Below are 5,335 nucleotides of genomic sequence, written 5' to 3' on the forward strand. Positions count from 1 at the left end.
ATGTTTTCCATGTTAAACAGATAGATTTAGATAGATAGACGGGCTTCAAACACTTCAAAGACCTACAGAATATGGCATTTATAATGTTTTAAAAACATAAGGCTTTTCTTGAAAATGACACACATCTGCCCCTAGCAGCACCAGCTGACTTCAGAAAAGATGATGTTCATCAAAGAAATTCCATATAGAGTTTTCTTTCTTTGTGGCTAAAGCTAGCCACTGGGCAAAGAAACTGTGTAGCTGGAGAATTTCTCTCCAGCTTCCAAGTCCCGCCAGTCCCGGAGCCCACTTATAAAATAAACACACAAACTCTTACATTATTTAAACTGCTTGGCCATTAGCTCAGGCCTATCATTGCCTAGCTCTTATTCTTATATTTAACCCATTTTTATTAATCTATACTTTGTCACATGGCTCGTGGCTTATTGGTACCTTACATCTTCCTTGTCCTGGTGGCGACTCCAGGCAATCTCTCCCTTTCCTTCCTGTTTCCTCAATTTTCCTCTCTGTTAATCCCACCTATAGTTCCTGTCTGGCTACTGGCCAATCAGTGTTTATTTATACAGAGTGATATCCACAGCAAATCTGTCTTTGCCTCAATTGCTTACAGTATACTTTCCAAACTGGACCAGCAGTATGCAAAGGAAAGTGACTGCCAAACTTTGCCAAGTCAAGGTAGATAGTCCTTCAAAACTCCTTGTTTCTCAGAAATGTCTGTCAGATATACTAGGCCTTTAGGTGAAATACAGATGCCCCAACATTACAGAGGAACTTTGGGTGACTGTTCAGGCAGCCAGATATCCCTGTCATTATGTAATATCACGTCTTTCTGGGGTCTTTGATGAAGTTAAAGACTAAATAGTTAAACTTATTGTTTTCCTTAGTTATGATAAAAAGTAAATTAGGTATAAAACTTTAGACTCACAAAAATAAAATAGATAATAGAGTATTTTCTCTAAATTTGCCAAATATAAATGGATTGGATATTGTAACTGTAATTCTTTTTTTTTTTTTTTGGTTTTTTTTTTTTTTTGGTTTTTTGAGACAGGGTTTCTCTGTGTAGCTTTGCGCCTTTCCTGGGACTCACTTGGTAGTCCAGGCTGGCCTCGAACTCACAGAGATCCACCTGGCTCTGCCTCCCGAGTGCTGGGATTAAAGGCGTGCGCCACCACTGCCCGGCTTGTAACTGTAATTCTTATGGGATAACTGTTTTGATATATATATATCAGGTAGAGGTTAAGAAATTGTGGACAAGTGGAGAGTGCAGGGAAGAAGGGCAGAGTGATGAGGCATCACCAGATGATTCAGAAGAAGCAGGAGATGAATATGTCATGCTGTAAAAAGGTATAACCACATGGTAGACCATAGATAAAAAATATGGGTTAAGTTGTGAGAACTAGTTAGTAACAAGCCTAAGCTATCAGATAAACATTTGTAATTAATAATAAATCCCTGTGCAGTTATTTGGGAGTGGACTGGCAGGACAGGGTTGACTGACTGTCCCAATAAGAAAACTCTGCCAACATATGAAAATAGAAAATGTTTACGCAGTAATAACCCCATTAAGGTTGATGATATGCCTATGCCCATAGAAAATAAAGATAATTTAATTTTCCCTTATGAGGACTAGTATTAACATAACAGTGTAGCATTAATTTATAAATATTACCTTATTGCTAAAGACAAATGATTAGTAGAAACAACCATTTTAATAAACGTACAGTTAAACTAAGAGTAGAAGCATTGTGAAACATTTGTGAGGAAATACAAAGCACACCTATGTGGAACTTACCAAGTAACTGTATAGGAAACACTAAAAATAACAAAATAAAAATTTACAGTGGTTCTGAATATTCATAAAGCTGTCAAGTATTCCTACCATGTCCTAGGTATTTGGTTTAATTCCAATTAATAGTCTGGGTTTTGTAGGAAAATCTTCAGTGTGTATTAAGTACATAGCCAACATCGAGGAAGCCACAATTGAAGAAACAAAAGTTGGTGACATCATTTTTCTTATTTATTATTTCGTTATGATGGAGGGAGGGCTCAGAAATTGAAAGCACTTGCTGTTCTTGCAGAGGACTTCAGTTGGATTCCCAGCACCTACATGGTGGAGTCCATAACTTCAGTTCTGAAGGAACTATCACCCTCTTCTGGACTCTACCCACATCAGGTAGGTATATGGTGCACATATACACATACTTGTGGCAAAAGACTCACACACATGGAAATTTTAAAAATTAGTGTTTAAAAACCCATTTTATTCTTTAATTTAAATTAAAATATAATGACATAATTTCTTACTCCCCCTTTTCTCCAAACTCTCCCATGTCCCCATATCCCCTCAGTTTCATCTCAAATTCATGCTTTTTCTTTGTGTTATCTGTCTGTCTGTCTCTCTATCTATCTACACACAGATACATGCACAATAAATATATAAATACAACCTGCTGAGTCTGTTTAGTGCTACTTGTATGTATTTGATTCAGGGCTGACCACTTGGTATTGGATAATGAATTAGGGACCTCATCTCTAAGGAAGACTATTTCCCCTCAATCTCAGCATTCCTTAGTTTCCTGTAGTTCATTGTCTATTGTTGTAGAATACTAGTTAAAGATGTGTTACATTCTTGTATGCTGTGGAATATTTGTTTGATGATGTAAAGATGTGTTAAATTCTTTTATGTTGCATTTGTTTCACTCTGTGAAGCTGTGTTACTTTACCTGCCTAAAATAGTTCATTGGTCTAATAAAGAACTGAACGCCCAATAGCCAGGCATGAGAAAAGATAGACAGGCCTGTCAGGCAGAGGAAATAAATAGTAGGAGAAATCTGGGAAGAAAGAATCCAGGGACAAGAGAAGGAGAAGAGGACATCAGGGGCCAGCCACCCAGCTACACAGCAAACCATGGAATAAGAAGTACAGAAAGTTATACAGAACAGAGAAAGATAAAAGCCCAGAGACAAAAGGTAGATGGGACAATTTAAGTTAAGAAAAGCTGGCTAGAAACAAGACTAGCTAAAGCCAGTCATTTATAAGTAATAATAAGACTCCATGTGTTTATTTGGGACCTGGATGGTGGGTCCCGACAAAAGAGTAAGAACAACCAACTGCATTTTGGCATACCAATGTGAGGCTCTTGAATATTCCTAGGGCCTGAGAAAGCTGAAAAAAAAAGATAATGGCTCCTTTAAAAAACACTGCCATATAGCAGAGTACTTAAATAGGCCTTTTCTTGATAAATAGAAACAAAATCAGTAAAGAAACAAAACAAACAAACAAACAAACAAACAAACAAAAAAACCAGCCTGTGACAGTACAAGTATCAGCATTCTAGATTTCTGGGGTTTGAATGAAGTTCCTGGTCAAACTTTCAACCAGGCTGTGAGCTTTAGGCTTGGCTCTCATGATCCAAGAAGCGGGCGGAGCCAGCCACCAGAGCTGCAGAGCCAACCTCCAGAGCCACATGGAGGACCCAGCTGTAGACTGGCAGTTAAAGGTTGCTCACAGTCAAGAGCTAAAGTATACACAGTAAAAGAGGTCCAGATGGAAAAAAAATCCTCTAGACAGGTTCCAGTGTGTTTAACAATGTGCATAGTTTAAAGAAAGAAAAAAAATGTGGACAGTTATAGAAATAAATAGAAATAAAATCTTTTTTAAAAAAGTGTAATGGTCATATAAAAGAAAAAGCCACATAACCACGGAAAATACACAGAGAGTACAGTATTGTGTTGCTTTTAAATTTTTTGATTGCTGATAAGCAAACAGCAGCTGCTGGGAGACATGGGATTGTGAACAGGACTGCAAAACTGAACCAACCTAGATACATTCAGGCTATCTTAACTTTAAAAAAGAAGTCAAAAAATGTATTCCATTTGTCAAATGGAAATCAAAAATGCTTTGGAGAAGAGGTTTTGCTTTTGTTTCCATGGCTAACAAGAGGCTATAGATTTGTTCCAGATTAATATGGATAAGGTTTGATTAGGGATGACCTCCTGGATCTTGACAAGTGATATATAGATCAACACAGGTTACTGTTGATCTTCCCAGGACTTATCAGTTATCTCAATCTTTTAGGGCCCCTTAAAGATGCCTTCACTTACAGACAACAGGAAGCAGTCTCGAGAAAATAATGCCCATGTTTCCAAGTGTAGCTAGAGTTTTCATGCCTTGCCCACAGTCAGGACAAATCTTTGTCACCCGCCAGTCCCACAGCTGCTCAGACCCAACCAAGTAAACACAGAGACTTATATTGCTTACAAACTGTATGGCCATGGCAGGCTTCTTGCTAACTGTTCTTATATCTTAAATTAATCCATTTCTATAAATCTATACCTTGCCACATGGCTGGTGGCTTACCGGCATCTTCACATGCTGCTGGTCATGGCAGTGGCTGGCAGTGTCTCTCTGCCTCAGCCTTCTGCTTCCCAGAACTCTCCTCTCTCCTTGTCCCACCTACTTCCTGCCTGGCCACTGGCCAATCAGTGTTTTATTTATTGACCAATCAGAGCAATTTGACATACAGACCATCCCACAGCATCCAAGAGTTTGGGTGTGAGAGGTTTTTGGTTATTTGGTTGATCATGGATATTTGTTATAATTAAGGGGAATATAGGAATATAGACTAAAAAGACAACTATTAATATCAGATATTTTTCATTGCCATGAATTTTGGTATAGTGAAAGAAAAAAGTTATTTTTTGTTATTATATATATGTACACACACACACACACACACACACACACACATATATATATATATATATATATATATAAATATTTACACTTGTTTGGGGGTATTGTGCTAATGCAGCTCATTTAAAAATGCAATGTATAGTTAAGAAATGAGGTTATTAGTTAATCTATAATAATCAAACTTGTAGTCACATTAGGTATGTTTTCAAGATTAAATATGTGTATTTTAGACAAATAGATAGTTTTCAAACACTTTGAAGACCTATAGAATATGGCATTTAAGCTGTTTAATAAACTAAGGTTTTTCATGACAATGAGACACATCTGATTGGCATCAAAGAAACTCCATATGGAGTTTGCTTTCAATGTGACAAGGCTAGCCATTTGGGCTAGAAACTTTTGTCTTGGTTGTCTACAGTATGCTGTGCAAACTGGACATACAGGACCAACAGGAAAGTGACTGCTGAACTTTCTGAAAACAAGGAGAACAGAACTTCAAAATTCCTACTTCACAGAAAAGTCTGCCAGAGGTTCTGCAGGACACACAGGAAAGTGTTTGATGAACTTTGACAATACAAAGTGGGACAGTCCTTTAAATTTTCTGCCTCACTGAAAAGTCTGCTAGATATTTTAGGCCTGT

Source organism: Peromyscus maniculatus, chromosome 3 (genome assembly GCF_049852395.1).
Source record: "Peromyscus maniculatus bairdii isolate BWxNUB_F1_BW_parent chromosome 3, HU_Pman_BW_mat_3.1, whole genome shotgun sequence".
NCBI lineage: Eukaryota > Metazoa > Chordata > Mammalia > Rodentia > Cricetidae > Peromyscus > Peromyscus maniculatus.